Below are 17738 nucleotides of genomic sequence, written 5' to 3' on the forward strand. Positions count from 1 at the left end.
ATGAGAAACTACCAGTTTGCGTTGAGAAAGCTGCAGCTCGAGTAAAAATCTACTCGAGCAGCAGAAAACTACAGCTCGCACTGTGCAAGATGCCATTTTCAATGATTGCACAGTGCCGGTTGCTTGTCCGCACTGTGCAATCATTGAAAACAACATCTTGCACAGTGCGAACATGTTACTACGCAGTTTGCGAAGTGCTACGCGTAGCTCGCGTAGTGCGAACTTCACTTTGCGTAGCTTCGCGAAGCGCTACTTCACGAACTACGCCCACCCTTACTTTCATTAGCGATGATAGTAAATTTTGTCATTTCATCTTCAAAATTTTTACTAACAGTGAGTTCTACATTCTCTTCCAAATTTTCCTCAATAACTGTGTCATTTCCTGCACTTTCTTGTTCTGGACCAAAGTAACAAAACTGAATATCATCAGTAACCATCACTACATCTGATACAGATCCACGGAACAGAGCATTATTCAACTCATTTAACTTTTGTGCTGGACTTTTAGTAAAATACAATGTTCTCACAAACTTTCTCATTTCAGTATGATGTACTGCCGGCATCCTAAAATGGTTAAAAACACTTTGACAAACTTTCCTAGATAGACAAGCCAGAGAATGTCCTTGCAAACCAGTATTCTTTCTCACTCTGCATGGATCTAGTCTTTGAAGCATCTTAATCTTCTGTTTAACACTTTTTTTTACTATATTCTCTTAGAAAGTCATGTAATTTATCAATAGATTCCTGTCGCACAGTACAAATACTACTACAATTCCAAGTGTATACTGGGGCTTTAGGACGTCTCCCCATAACCTCATCAGCTAACACTTCTTCCTCATTTCTTGGAACCATTTTCTCCTTTTCCATTACACAACCATCTTTCACTTCATATGCTCGACCATTGGTGTCAACTGCATGCAGCAAACTATTACTTTGAAGATAACTCTCTTTATTAAAAAATGGTTCAGTACTTGAACTATGCTTCCATTCTCCTACGAACACTTTACAAAAGTTATTTTTTTCACTACTCTTTTCCTTTTGCTTTGTGACTTCATTGCATTGACCAATTTATCTAATGTATGCATCCTGTTCAAAATTAAAATGAATAGTTTTCTTTTTAATTCCAAAGCCTTTGCAACAATTGAGTCAATATGTTTCTTTTTCTTATAAAATTTGGCTTTCTTCTTATATTTTTTCAAATCCTTTAGCAAATTTAACATCACTCTTTTCTGAAACATTTTACTACGAATGTTTTTAAAATCTATTTTTCGAGTTAAGTCACTCTTTCTTACTTCTGATTCTACATTAGCTTTTAGTATTTGTTGTCGACTGTGTTGTTGTTTTGTACTTGAAACACTATTTGCAGTGGATATATTTTTAACATTTTTTCTTTGTTTGAAGATATTTTTTTAAAAATCCTTAGTCTGCTTACCAGAAGACTTTTTCTTTTTTCCAACATGAGGTTCTTCAACTAATTTTTTTTGTCCAGTTGTATTCAAATATAGATGTTGTTTCTGTTCTTTTCTCTTTCATGACTTTATAGGCATCTTTAATTTATTTCACTGTTGTTCAGCAATACATGAAAGAAACTAAAAAAAAAAACCTTTATGTAATTTTAATAAATTACAATTTTTTTTGGAGCTTTTCAAATCCTATCATTTGAGCTGTCCATTTCCTACAACTGCAAGTGTTACAGAACAACACCAACACAAATTAAATCTCTATCATCAATTCCTGTGTGCACACAGACTCATGGTTTGATTATAGGCAGAAAACGATATATGATTGGCAATTTCAAAGCACATTTTCTACTGTGGTACAGTAAGTGAGAATTACTGTGACAGCCTGACACATTTTTCTTATAGTTTAGAGAGGCAGAAAAGAGCAAATGTCCTAACAGCTACTTGAGACCATCAGCATGTGTTGCCTGGGTGAGTGATTAGACTAGAGCAAAGGAAATGAGCCTTGGTGATGTTTAATGTGTAAGCGTTACACACTGCAATCTGAAATACCACACAGTGATGAGTAGTGAGCATGGGAGTGTAGGAGAAGCTGCTGCCTGTGTGCTAAGAGTGTGTTTCTGGAGACTGTGTATTCTCAGGTGCAAGAGAGATCTGCATGGACACTTGCACAACTGCATGAAGACTGCAGAGATGTATGTAAGAGTGCATGTGTGGTAAGGGTTAATTGGAGTTTTGAACATGTAAAAACTACCTCACCCATTGCACGAGTGGAAGGAAAATCTACCATGTTGATTTCAAATGTGTTAGCATTTGCCTCTCATTTGTGAGATAGAGATTTCTGTTGAGTGCTAACCATCACAGTTGTTGAAAACAAGCTGCCCCTTTCCTGCAAGTGCAAGTCTTACAGAACAAGAGCAACACAAATTAAATCTCTGACAACAATTCCTGTGTGCACACAGACTCATGGTGTGATTCTAAGCAGAAAACGATATATGATTGGCAATTTCAAAGCACAATTACTACTGTGGTACACTAAGTGATAATTACTGTGACAGCCTGACACATTTTACTTATAGTTTAGAGAGGCAGAAAAGAGCACATGTCCTAACAGCTACTTGAGACCATCAGCATGTTTTGCCTGGGTGAGTGATTAGACTAGAGCAAAGGAAATGAATCTTGGTGACGTTGAATGTGTTAGCGTTACACACTGCAATCTGAAATACCACACAGTGCTGAGTAGTAAGCATTGGAGTGTAGAAGAAGCTGCTGCCTGTGTGCTAAGAGTGTGTTTCTGGAGACTGTGTATTGTCAGGTGCAAGAGAGATCTGCATGGACACTTGCACAACTACATGAAGACTGCAGAGATGTATGTAAGAGTACATGTGTGGTAAGGGTTAATTGGAGTTTTGAACATGTAAAAACTACCTCACCCATTGCACGAGTGGAAGGAAAATCTACCATGTTGTTTTCAAATGTGTTAGCATTTGCCTCTCATTTGTGAGATAGTGATTTCTGCTGAGTGATAACCATCACAGTTGTTGAAAACAAGCTGCCCCTTTCCTGCAACTGCAAGTCTTACAGAACAACAGCAACACAAATTAAATCTCTGACAACAATTCCTGGGTGCACACAGACTCACGGTGTGATTATAGGCACACAACAGTATTCCTGGGTAATACCAGTACACCTTAAATTATGGTGAAGACATACTCCTTAATATCTTACAATTTCAAGGCAGATAAATATCTTCCAAAACATAAAATGTAATACACAACTTTAAAAGTGAATGGAAAATCTACCATGCTAATTTCAAATGTGTTTGCATTTGCCTCTCATTTGAGAGATAGTGATTTGTACTGAATGCTAACCATCACAGTTGAAGAAAACAACCTGCCCCTTTCCTGCAACTGCAAGTCTTACAGAACAACAGCAACACAAATTAAATCTCTGACAACAATTCCTGTATGCACACAGACTCATGGTGTGATTCTAGCCACAAAACAGTATTCCTGGGTGATACCAGTACACCTTAACTTATGGTGAAGACATACTCCATAATATCTTACAAGTTCAAGGCAGTTAAATATCTTCCAAAACATAAAATGTAAACACACCTTTAAAAGAAGAATCAAATTTCTATTATTTATATCAAAATGCAACATATACATCCCCTCTCAAATTCACAATTCACCTTTAAAATTAGTTAGTTGAGAAAGAAATGTGGCTCTCACACAGCAGAGTATCAGAGCCAGAATCTCTGAGCTGTACTCCTCTCACCAGAACCAGTAAATGACACAGTTTCCCTCTCTTTTTTCACACATGAATGTTAACTTCAAATCACATTGCTTCCCACATTTTTTCAAATGGAAACACACATTTCTTTTGGTTGAAAATGTCAACCCTTTCCAAATGATCCCTACCCCCAACATGACTTCTACCTCCTAGCATAGCAACAGGTCATGGAACACTGGTGTGAGCAGAGAGGTCAGAAGTTCAGCACACAATGTTTCAAATCCAAACAGCAAGAGTGCTTGACTTTTCAAACAGCAAATCCAAACTATTATTCTGTGGGAATACATTTTTCAGAACCAATACAAAACATGCTTTCATAAATGTAAACATACAGCCTAGTTTTTAGTGTAGAATGGTTTGAAACAACCAATGAGTTATTTTTATTAAAAAAAAAAGTATGTATGCCTCCATTTTACAACTACCTTTCATTTCATATTGCAATTCTACTGAAAGACACCTTCTGAGTGCATCCAGATCTCCTTGGAAGATGTTCACAGTGTGGATTATAGGTCACAGCTATGTCTTCTGGAGTGAAAAGTATGCAGACAAAAGAGGTATTGTTGCAGCAATGTGCCAAAAAAAACATCTACTCACCTGGCTTTATGTGTATTTTCCATCACGAGTGGCACCGCTATGCATGTACTAACTGTAATTTTTGCTTAAAGAAACGAGGATTTCCAGTTCTTACATCAACTTCACTGGCGGTGCATTCTGGAACCTGTATTTTTTATTTTTTAATTAGTCACGTGAGTCTTAAGAACTTAAAAGCATGCAGGTGCGCAATAAGCTGTTTGAAAGTTTTCCTTCTGCCTGTGAGCAAGGCCGGATGAGGCCGAAACGTTAGGCATTTGGGAGGAATCTGCAGTGCAAAGACGCTGAATATATGTCGTTTTCTGCCAGCAATGGGCCTCTAATTGTGTTTGCTGTTTGATATATATATAAATATATATATATATATATATATATATATATATATATATATAATATATATTATCTACTGGCGGTCGCCAGTAGATAGTTATAGTTAGGACCGTGTTTCCATAGGAAATCCGCAACATTCTATATGGAATACCTTTGGCGCCGGTTGACGAATCCTCGCGAAATTTTCAAAATAGGTGGGGCCCTCCGCTCCGCTCTTACCCTGAAAGTCTCGGGGGGATTCGTCAAGCGGGGGCTGAGAAAAAAGGGGCGCCCCAAAACGCATTTTCCCCATGCAATTTTCCATAGGGACCTTTAGTCCAAGGTACAGCCCGAACGGCTGAACAGAATTACTTGAAATTTGGCAGAGAGGTAGTCCTCAGGTCAGGGATGTGCCTTTTGCAGGTCTGGTGTCAATCTGTTCAGTAGTCCCTGAGAAAATCAAAAGTCAAATCATATATATATGTGGGCGGAGCCTAACCTCACATCTCATCCTGAGATCTGATTGGCTGTCAGCACTTCATCCAAGAAGTGTTGGCAGCCATCTTTGGACCAATATACATGATAGCACCTCATTAAAAAGCAATGCAGTTAATAGAAGGTTTTAAGACTTTAGTTACATTATAAATCATGTGTTGATGGTACCATACTCATTTTAGGAATGGTGGTATGTTCTAAGGTGATTTCACCATGTGAAAAAGCCTTCTGCTGGGATATCATGATTGATAGAAAAATATTTTCTCATGCTTTTCCCACAGAGGTTTGGAAGGTGATCTATAAGCTAAACTGAGAGCTTATTTTCTGTAAATTCACATTATCTTTCTCAGTCATGTGAGAATGAAGTCTGACATTCTCAGTAAAACATGTACATCCAACAAGGGCAGAGACTGTCAGTTGATTCCTTTGTGTTCTACTGCAGCTTCCCAGAGTGTTCCAAAGAACAACTAGAGCGCTAACTGTCCTACTTATGATAAACGTATGGCACACCTGAAGCCATCTTGCTTGGATTAAAGTGGTAACTCTTAAAACATTTAATTTAAAAAGGAACAAAATGAGGGGGTTCATTTTTCCATAAAAAGTATGATTAGTGCTGCAGAAAGAAAATTTAGGGCACATTTTGAGTGACTTCTCAAATCCTCTTCTATTTCATTAAAAAATTCTGACATGCAGACTGAAACATGCACTTTCAATACCAGCAGCAGTTTTCCCTGGTGAGCAGTAGCTTTACTACAGTGATCTAATGAGCAAAAAGAGTGCTAACATTCTGAATTTATGGCAAATGTGTGACACATCTGAATGCCTTTGGAATCAAAGTAAAAAACTGAAAGTATTTCCTACTGAGGAGACTGCAGTAAATGAGGAAATTAGGAAACTTCATAACAAATAAGTCTGCCAAGATGGCCACCAGAGACAAAAGAGCCCAAATGTAGCCCAAATATCACCCAGATGTAGCCCGAGTATAGCCCAATGACAGAATGTCCCAGAGTGTTCTTAAAAACAACTAGAGCGCTTACTGTCTTCATTATGAAAAAAGTATGGCACACCTGAAGCCATCTTGATTGGAATAAACTGGTAACACTTAAAACATTTAATTTAAAAAGGAACACAATGAGGGGGTTCATTTTGCCATAGCAATTATGATTAATGCTGAAGAAAGAAAATGAGGGCACATTTTGAGTGACTTCTCAAATCCTCTTCTATTTCATTAAAAAATTCTGACATGCAGACTGAAACATGCACTTTTAATGGCAGGAGCAGACTTCCATGGTGAACAGTAGTTTTACTACAGTGATCTAATGAGCAACTAGAGTGCCAACATTCAGAATTTATGGCAAATTTGTGACATATCTGAATACCTTCATGATGGAATCAAAGTAAAACACTGAAAGCATTTCCTACTGAGGAGACTGCAGTACATGAGGAAATTAGGAAACTTCATAACAAATAAATCTCCCAAGATGGAGACAAAAGAGCCCAAATGTAGCCCAAAATCACCCAGATGTAGCCCAAATATAGCCCAATGACAGAAGTGTGCAAAACACTTATTATTTTGTGTTTTTCAGTGTTATATAGTGCAGACTTGTCAGGTATTGGAGTGCTTTACATGAGCATTGGTTACATCACACAAGAACAAATTCATTTTGGTTGTAGACATGGGGAGACTAAGTGATTTGACCAGAATCACAGAATGTCGAGCTGAAGCAGAAACTCCAACCTGGTTCCCCAGTTGCAAAGTCTGCAGTTCTGGAAGTAACACCACATCCTCTCCCCTAAGTGCAACATTTAATCAAGTGGTCAACTGGATAAAAACACATAAAGGTAACAAATAATTTAAAAGTGCTTTCTCGCTATTTGAAAACTCAGAAAATATGTCCTTATTTTAGTCTTTTAGAGCACTAACCATAATTTTGATGCCAATAAGACCCTCTCATATATGTAATTTCTAAAAGGAAATGCTCTAGGTATTACAGTTTTGATTACATCAAGATGACGTCAGGCGTTCCACACTTTTGTAATAAATATAGAATGTTAGCAATCTAGTTGTTCATGAGGATACTGTTGAGAGGCAGAGGGCAGGGGCACAGACTCTGAAAATTGAAGGCAGGTAGGAGGGTGCAAAGGCAACAATTTACCCACACTGAGCAGGCAGGAAGGGCCGTGGCAGCACAACAGACTATGGAGGGCAGTGGAAAGGGGGGCAGGGGCAACAAACCAACAATACAGGACTTGCAAGAGAGGCTGTGGCAATGTAGTAGACCATTGTGGGCAGATTGAAGAGGCAATGGTAGTAGACAGTTAGTTTTGCTTGGAACCTCCTGAGGCTCAGCCGGGAGTAGACAGCCGTTAGCGCTTGCTGCCTAAATGCTTGTTGCTCTGTTTTTAAAAACTCGAAGACTGTTTTAATCTCACTCACCCCCTATCCTCCTCACTTGCTCTTGGTGTGCAGGCATCCCCCAGCTTAACGTGACGTTCGTTGGTAAGGGAATTCGCCGTCCCACTCCATCTGCTTCCTCCACGCCCAGACAGCGACACGCCCACTCCGAGGCCACGCCCCTCGCAACTTGTACTAATTACGCGCTGAATCACGAGCGCGACAGTTAGTTTTGCTTGGAACCTCCTGAGGCTCAGCCGGGAGTAGACAGCCGTTAGCGCTTGCTGCCTAAATGCTTGTTGCTCTGTTTTTAAAAACTCGAAGACTGTTTTAATCTCACTCACCCCCTATCCTCCTCACTTGCTCTTGGTGTGCAGGCATCCCCCAGCTTAACGTGACGTTCGCTGGTAAGGGAATTCGCCGTCCCACTCCATCTGCTTCCCCCATGCCCAGACAGCGACACGCCTACTCCGAGGCCATGCCCCGCGGACGCTTTCTACACTATATAAATGTGCAGCTCCCGGAAGCGCAGCGGACGAGCGCAGTGGGCGCGCCGATTGCGCGCCGAAGGCGCGCTTAAGGCAAGCTCGTCTGCGCTCGTCCGCGCCCGACCGGGTCCAGGGCCAGATCTCATGCCCGATTTCATGCCGGAACCTGCCCATAAAATAATTAGTTACTCTCGCCGAGTTCTCCTGAGTCTTAGACCCACTAACAACACCTTGTGCACGTATGTTTATGAAGGTGACGGACCCTTCTCCAGCTGCACACTCTGTCAGCCAGCCCGGCTTCAGTTTACTGACTCCCCCACCCTACATCCTGGTCTTAAATTAGCTGTTTTGAATTGCAGATCGCTCCCTAAGCATGCTTTACTTATCACTCATCTACTTGTAGACCATGACCTTGATGCTCTGTTTCTCACGGAAACATGGCTTACTGCTTACTCGGACTCGGATGCCGTTATAGCCTTACCCCCAGGCTTTCTCATTCAGTCCCAAACACGCCCCTCCGGCAGAGGAGGTGGATTAGCTATCCTCTATCGGGATCACTTTTCCTGCAGAATTAATGATGCCCACATCTTAGACTCAGAAAGCTGCCATTTCACCCTCCAGCTGGCTCCGACAAGCTCGCTGTCGGGCCTCCTAGTATACCGCCCCCCCTGGCCACTCTGGCCCCTTTGCTAGTGCCCTCCTAGAATCAATAGCTTCACTAGCCTATTCTACCTCCAATTTTACCATACTTGGAGACTTGAATATTCATTTCGACGACCCCCTAGATTCATGGGCCGCCGATTTGATTCTAGACCTGGCAGCCTACGGCCTCCAATTGATTAACTCTGGAGCCACTCACACCAAAGGCCACTTGTTAGACCCAGTTTTCACCAATGTTCACACCCTCCAATCCAACGCGTCTCTTCCCCTCCCTTGGACAGACCATTTTATGGTCCCTCTCTTTCTACCAGTAGTATTTATGAAACCCACAAGCCTGCTATTCGTATCAGGGACAGGGCCTGGCCCAAGCTCTCTACAGAAGACTGGGCCAGAACTCTCAACTCGATGACCCTCACTCCGTCAGAGGACCCGGTCACAGCGGACAGAAATTTCAGAGAGTGGATTTCAACTTCCCTGGATTCGATCCTACCCATCAAAAATCGTGGGGGGAAATACGGAAAGACAGGATCAGCTCCCTGGTTTAGCCAGGAGCTTAGAAGCCTCCGCAAAGAATGCAAAAAAGTGGAGCGACTGTGGAGAAAGGACTGGCTCCACTCGTGCAAGGATACCTACCGTAAGGCAGTGAGAATTTATAAATCCACCCTGAAACTCACTAAAGCCTCATACTACGATGCCAGAATAAAAAACGCCACTAATTCGGTGAGAGAGTCGTACCTTATTGCCAAAGAGCTTTTGAACATACCAACACCCCCCTCCTCCAACAGCTCCCCTCTGGGCAGAAGCGATGAACTGGCAACTTACTTCGACTCCAAAATCTCCCGCATCTTGGCATCCCTTCCACCTCCCAGTCAGCCAACCCACAGCAACACCGTTGTGTCTACTACTCTCACTGGAAACACCTCTCATCCTCAGCTAACTGTGTTTAGGGCTGTATCCCTGGACGAAGTGGAAAAAACCTTGGCCAAAATGAAAAGCGGATCTCCTCTTGATCCCGCTCCCATGAGATTCCTGAAAACAGTTGCCCAGGTCATTGTATCTCCTATTACGGAGCTGATCAACATCTCGCTGTCTCAAGGGTCTGTCCCCCCAAGCTGGAAGGGGGCAGTAGTCAAGGCCCTCCTTAAAAAACCTCAACTGGACCCCACCGACCTGGCAAACTATAGGCCGATCTCGCTCCTCCCGGGCATTAGCAAAATTGCCGAAAAACTCGTCAATGCCCAATTGTCCCTGTTCCTTGAATCTAACAACCTTCTGCGCCAATCTCAAACAGGGTTTCGCCCTGGCCACGGTACGGACACCGCCCTCCTCTCAGTCATCGGGGAGGCAAGGTGTATCCTCGATTCAGGAGGGTCAGTGGCAGTGATCCTCCTGGACCTGAGTGCAGCCTTTGACACGGTGAATCACCGTGTCTTGCTACACCGGTTTGCCAGGGCAGGTCTTAGTGGGACTGCGTTTGCCTGGATAGAGTCCTTTCTATTGGGCCGCTCCTTCCAGGTATGGGATGGCAATTTCTCTGCTTCCCTACGGACCTCTGCTAACAGCTAGCGGTACCCGCTCTGCGGGTCCCGCGTTGCAGGAGGAGGACAATCAAGGCTGCTTCCTGCTGGGCGGTAAGTGTGCGACAGGGCTGCGAGCTGCAACCCGGACTCAGCCTCCCAGGAGTCCCGGGTTGCTCAGGCCGTCCCAGCTGGCCCGCTCTCCCTGACCGCCCCGCCCAGCCGAACCCGCCTTGGAAACTCTGGTGATTCTCGCTCGCTCTGGGACCCTGAAGGACGCCATTTTCTCTGCTTCCCTACGGACCTCTGCTAACAGCTAGCGGTACCCGCTCCGCGGGTCCCGCGTCGCAGGAGGAGGACAATCCAGGCTGCTTCCTGCTGGGCGGTGAGTGTGCGACAGGGCTGCGAGCTGCAACCCGGACTCAGCCTCCCAGGAGTCCCGGGTTGCTCAGGCCGTCCCAGCTGGCCCGCTCTCCCTGACCGCCCCGCCTCTTCCTCCCCTGCCAGCATATTTCCGGCTTGAGTGCATAGCTGCGCGGGAGCGCGCGGGAGGGCGCCGGGAGAAGCCCGGGACAAGGGCGGGACCGTCTGTGGCCGTCAGGGGCCAAAGGAGGCCGGGCTGGGCCATATCCCTTACCTTTTACTTCCAAATCTGATTAAGGTGATGCCCTCGCCAGGACCACGTGAAACTCCATTAAGGGAGGGGGGCAGCAACACAGGGACACTGGACAACTACTTCAAATCTGCCAAAGGAGACGCAGGCAAAGAAAATTCTCTGGAGAGACGCAGGGCGGAGCGGCGGCGCTCCATTGAATCCATGAAGAGCAGACCCTTGACAGAGATCATCCCGTATCCTATTTCCCAAGAGGAAGGTACGCCCCCCAATAGCTTAAATCCTCTGACTCTTGAGGACTTCCCCCTCTTACTTCGGGAAATTCCTAGTTCCCCTGGGTTGGTCCCTGGAAAGTCCATAGACACAACTCCTCCCACGACATGTGTTACCCCCGTTAATTTGGTTACCCAAATTCCCCCTTTGCATGCATCTAAGAAAAGTAAGCCAAAACAAAGTGTTGTGGTGGAGCTGCATGGGCCTCCACCAAGCAAACGTAGTAGGAAGTCAATGGGGGGGAGGGGGAAAGCCAAACTATCCCATCTAGATTTTGGCAAAAAACATATAAACGCACTACAATCTGGGAGAGACAATGAGACTGTGCCTATTTCTCTTCCCTCCAAGGCCCCCAGCTCCAATATAGCTGTTACTAATAACGACCCAGTGGCCAATACATCTAATATAAATCCCCCTCTCACATCTATAGGGAGCATAGAATTCTTACTTCGTTCCCTTCTGCAGCCCATTAGCGATAGCCTGAAAAAAGTGGAGATTAGGCTCACTCTACTAGAGACATCTCTTACTACCTTGAACACCTTAGTTAGTAAGCAATCCAAAAATATGGGACCTCATCTCCCCGCAGGAAACCCTCCTAAAATAGGAGCCCCACAGGGTGCCAACAAAGTCCCCCCTCAGAGCGTGCCTACTGCCCCCCCCTGCAGCCATTAATGGCTATTTCAGTCCAGGCACCGCGCAGTAACTCAACCAATAGGCCCTCACAACCAATAGACTCTGCCCCTCAAAGTTGCCAGACAGGGATTAATGGCGGCCACCAAGAAGCCGGCAGCGCCCCTCTACTCTCCCCGGGCGGCAAGCCCCAAGACCACGGAGACCAGATCTGCCGCCAGAAGCTAATAGTCTAACGGTGGTCCTAGCAGGTGCCCCCCATCTAAGATCAGGGGAAAATGAAGACTACCAATCCCTAAAGAAAAAGGTCATTAAATGGCTAAATTGGAACCGACCCCTACCATCTCATTTTAATAATGAGATTATTATGGTTAGAAGGGTCCCTTGGTTAGGGAAGACCAGAAAAACAATAATAGGGGATTGCATCTTGGTAACTTTTAAAGATCCGGGCACTGTTCTGCATATCTGTGAAGGAATAAATAGATCACTGGATTCCACTATTCAGACCCTTCCAGTATCCTTCTTTTTCCCCCCTATCCGCATGCACCATGCTCCACCGCATGATGAGTGGATAAGGGTGGAACATAGACGCAGACACAAGGACTATGTACAACGCCCAAATCTCCAATTGCAGGACACACCCTATTTTCATTTCAACCGTTTCAATTGTTTGAATGGTTTGGATGGGGTTGATTGACTTTCCGCTCACACGCCAATGACCCGAGATTGCGGCTCCTGTAGACTTTCCAAGCCATCTACCCCGTTTGTTGGTAAAACCTTTGGTCCACCGAACGACCCAGTGTTCCTGGATGATGGCACCAGCAGACTTTCTGATCTATCTGCCTACAATGTTGACAATGCCTCTGGAATATTGAATGAGCCAACACTTGTGGAGAACGGCTCCAGTGGACTTTCCGAACCATCGGTCACTACTGTTGGTAATGCGTCAGAATTCCCGATTGCAGTAGAGTCTGGAACCATCTCCTCTAACCCCTCTGGCACGGCAACTAACACCCCTGAACATTTGAGGCTAATTTGCTGGAATGTTGCTGGACTGGCTAATAAACTGGGTGATCTGGACTGGGCAAATTATATCGAGACTGGAGACGTATGTATGTTCCAGGAAACCTGGGCCAGAGAGGACTATGGTCACCAAGGCTGCATGTCATTCTTCATTCCAGCGAGGTGGGAAGGCAAAGGTCGTCCGTCAGGAGGGCTTACGACCTGGGTCGCATCTCATCTGGGCTGTGTGGCAACGCGGTTGTCGGCTAACTCTGAAGATATCCTTGTGGTTTCATTATCATGGCCCAACCAAGCTAAACTTGTGTTTATTAACATTTATTCTAGGCCAATGGGAATTGCAAAGGAATCACCGACCATAGATGAACTCTCCAACTTTATATCTGACCTACCGAGTGATTCATTCTATGTAGTGGGAGGGGATTTTAATTCTCATTTTGAGCCACTCCCTGGCCTTCTGGACGGGTTATCATCGGAAGAAGAGGCCAGATGGGCAGTGCCTCTAGTGGAAGCTCCACCTCCGAAGGCTTGGACCCCACTAGCACTACAAATTACAGCCCTCACCCTAAAGTTCGGAATCAGAGCTTGTAATGGGCGAATGAAATCCGACATACCCAGTAAAACCACCTACAACAGACCGGGAAGAGAGTCCCGTCTGGACTATGTCTTGGCCCAAATAGTGAAGTGGCCGACAATCCAGGATTTTAGGGTGACGGAAAGGACCGATAGTGACCACAATGCACTTGAGCTTGACCTTGTCCACCCTGGCCCCCAAGCTCTCGTGACTAATGCGGAAGGGAACAACCCTGCGCTCCTCCTTGACAACAGCAGGAGAAGAATCAGGTGGGAGCACTTGGTTACAAGCAAGAATAAACTCCCCATGCTCTATGATGGGATAACTCCCATCTTGGAAACTGTGGGGAGCTTGGACACCGAGGCAAACAACAAAGACTCCCAGGGCAAATTGTACAAGGCTCATGAGGACCTCATAAAAGCTGTGGCACCTCATTTCACCTGTAGTTCACGAAAACCAAAAGGGGGGCGGCAAGGCAAAACATCATGGTATAACCTAGCATGCAGAAGGGCAAAAACAGAACTCATTAGACTAATCAAGGAGGGTTTAGGGGGGGATAGCCTTAAACAAAGCAGGCGAGCTTACAAGAAACTTATTTCCCACGCTAAGGCAGAATGGGAGGAAAATCAGTGGGAAGAACTCACCAAGGCCCTAGCGACCCAAAACCAACGCCTGTTTTGGAGGATAGTGAACGGGGGGTCTGGGAATTTACAATCGGCACTAGAGCCCAACATTGCCCCAGGGGTGTGGCAGGCTCACTTCCAGACCCTATACAGTTCTGAGCCGGGAGAATCTCCTGCCGTTGTTGAGGTGGGCTGGCCGGACTGTGAAGGGGAGCCAATAACACTGGGCGAGGTTACCGCTGCCATCTCAGGACTGGCTTCTGGAAAGGCGCCGGGACTGGATGGATTACCAGGGGATATGTTTAAACAGGAGCCCACTGTTTGGGCCCCTTACCTTGCCGCCCTTTTCAATGGAGTTCTTGGTGGCATGGAAATCCCTAGTACTTGGCTGGGGGCAGAGGTGGTCCCCATCTTTAAAAAGGGCTCGCCTCTCCTCCCAGCCAACTACAGACCAATCAGTTTAATAGACGTGGCACAGAAACTGTTTGGTAGGGTTTTGCTGAATAGGCTCCAGGACTGGATGGAGGAGGTGGGCGCCTTTAGTCCCTACCAGGCGGGATTTAGGAAGGGGGTATCCACAGTGGACCAGGTTTTCAGATTGAACCTAATCTATTGGAGGACAGCAAAATTCGAGGGCGGTAGTCTGTACACAATTTTTGTGGACTTACGGGCCGCCTTCGACCTGGTGCCCAGGGGGAAACTTAGGAGCGTCCTGGCAGAGATGGGCGTTCCCCCGGACATCCTATTGATCTTACAGAGGCTGCATCACAATAATTACGCCCGAGTGAGGTGCGGGAGGTCGGGGGAACTGGCCGATAGATTCCCCGTTGGCCGGGGGATAAGACAGGGTTGTGTGTTGGCACCGACCCTGTTTTGCCTCTTCGTCAACGGGGTAATCGCCCATCTGAATGCCACTGACTATACTGACGCCCCCAAATTAAATGGCAGCAGGGTGCCCGCAATTATGATTGCGGACGACACCCTGCTGCTATCCAAAACTCCTATGGGTATACAGAGGATTCTTGATTCCTTCGTGGCCTTCTGTACTGATAGGGGGCTGGAAATTAATGCGGCAAAAACCAAATTCATGGTTTTGAATCCGAGCCAAAAATTGCGGCCAAATCCGCACGGCTCGAGAGAGTAGCCACCTTTGAATACCTTGGTGTGACTCTCAACGAAACCATGACTTGGGGATCTGATCAGAGTAGGGCTAACCTCAAACTCATACAAACCACTGGGGGCATCGCCCGGATGATGACTGGTTCATCATACCGTCCATTGGGGGCACTAATCCAGATATATAAGGCCCAGGCTAGGGGAGCGATAATGTATGGGGCGGAACTATGGGGTCACACATCTTGCCGGAGTCTGTCACTAACGGAAAACAAGTTTATAAGACAGATAGCCGCACTCCCGCCCAGCACCCCGCTCCTCCCCCTGAGGCTTGATTTGGGTTTACGACCGTTAGCTGATGAAATAAGCCTGAGACCCATAGCCTTCTGGCGTAGGCTGTGGAGTAGCAATGATCTTGCAGAATATCGGGCGGAACTGGTCGAACTTCTGAATCACCCAAAAGTGCTCAATATCCCTTGGGTCAAAAACATCCTAGCCACTTGCATGGAATTAGGGCTCCCTGATTTATGGACTGAGCCGGCGAATGCCCCTGGCCAATGTATACCACGAATACAAATTAGCCAGGGCCCAAGCTACCCAGGCAGAAGGGTCCTTATCCTCTGTGTTTCTGCAAAGCAAGGATCTCTATAGGTTTGAGAAGGTACTGGATCCTATTTCCCCTGTACTGGCCCGAAAGCTGTTTCTCCAATGGAGATACGGCACACTGCCCTTCCGGTCTTTTACAAGCACCTGGTCATCGGCTTCCACCACAAAGCAGTGTCTGGTTTGTGATGCTACGGAGGAAACTGACTTGCATGTGGCTTTCTTCTGCCCAGCCTACAAGGTAGCAAGAAAATACTGGCTCCTCCCGCTGATAAGGAATATGGGCTGCAGGGAATATGCACCAATGTACAGGATTTTGAAATCTGATGTCTCTGGCCCAACTGTCTTCGCATTAACAAAATTTCTTACCAATGTTTGGCATACGCGTAACCGTATTTTAAAGGCGTTGGGTCCCTCTTAAATTTTTTTTTTTTTATTATTTTTTTTTTATATAGTTTGTATAGCATTTCTAGCACATACATTCCAATGGTTTTATCTTTGTATGAAATGACTTATCTGTGATTGTATATGTGTATTGTGTATTTTTTATGGCCAAATGGCCGAAATAAAGATTGGATGAATTCCCGCTCAGCCTTATTTCCTCTCTCTAGCGGTGTCCCCCAGGGGTCCTCGTTAAGCCCCACCTTGTTTAACGTCTATATGGCCCCCCTGGAGGATGTAGTGGCCCCGTTCGGTATCAAGATAGTGAGTTATGCAGACGACACGCAATTGGTCATCTCTCTCTCACATCTTGACCACTGCCCAGACAATCTATTGAACTGCCTCCAGGAAACCCATCACTGGATGTGCGATTCATCACTTAAGCTCAATGGATCCAAAACTGAGGTCCTGCTCATGGGCAAGAAATTGACCACTATTCCTTCCTCGGTTTGGCCTGACGTTTTTGGCGAGACACCCACTCCGAAGAAGGAAATCAAGACCTGGGGAGTCTGGCTTGAACCTGATCTCTCCATGAAGACCCAAGCAGCCAAAACAGCAGGCACCTGCTTTGGGCTCATGCGCTCCATACGAAAGATCCTCCCGCTACTCCCTCCCCTATCAAGGAAACTTATTGTCCAAGGCTTGATCCTTGCCCGTCTAGATTATAGTAATGCCGTTTATTTAGGAGTCCCCGAATCCACCCTGGTAAAATTGCAGCGAGCTCAAAATGCCGCCGCCCGGCTTATAATGAATCTTCCCACTAGAGCCTCTGCCAGACCAGTACTTAAGGCCCTTAACTGGCTCCCTATCCGTCAGAGGATTCAATTCAAGGCCATGTGCACCACCCACAAACTCCTCAACGGCCAGGGCCCCTCGATCCTGAGAGACATAGTCACTCCTTATAAGGCTTCCAGATCCTTGCGCTCTGACAATGAACGTTTGGCCAACGTTCCGAGATTCAGGAAAGTGCGCTCTGGTGGTCGACGCTTCGCAGTAAAGGTGTCCTCCGGTTGGAACTCACTTCCACGCTATTTGCGTCTGGAATCCTGCCACCTACGGTTCCGCAGAGAATTGAAAACCTTTCTCTTCCCTAAATAATTCCTCCTCCCCTGAGCATTACTAGCCCTTTCAGCGCGGGGATGCCTCCGGGTCACCAGGCGCTATACAAATCGCTAATAATAATAATAATAATGCCAACAGACCCGATTCAGCCAGGAAACGTCCAATGTTTTTAAGCTCAAATGGGCTTTATTTTATCTGTCTCCTGTCTACAATCTCCTCTTTTTCAATGTAACTCAAAGGGGAAAATCAATACCCCAGTTTTTTTTCAAAATCTCCCTCTTACCAATGTCAAAATGTTCGCAAGTATGGTACATTGGATCATGGAAGGAAATGGGGTAGGGACATGGACTTGGATAACCGAGGACAGGAGGGACATGGAGAGGTGCACCAAACTGACCCTGCAGGGCAGGCATCAGGGTTTGCAGCAGCACAATACACCACACAGGGCATGCGGGACGGGAGTGCAACACAACAATCCATAGAAAGCAAGAGGGAGGGGACAGGACCATGCACATGGACAACAGAGAACAGAGGGGCAAGAGGCAGGACCATAATGGACAGACAGGAGAGAAAGCT

This window comes from Triturus cristatus, chromosome 2_1 (assembly GCF_964204655.1).
Source record: "Triturus cristatus chromosome 2_1, aTriCri1.1, whole genome shotgun sequence".
Taxonomy (NCBI): Eukaryota; Metazoa; Chordata; class Amphibia; order Caudata; family Salamandridae; genus Triturus; species Triturus cristatus.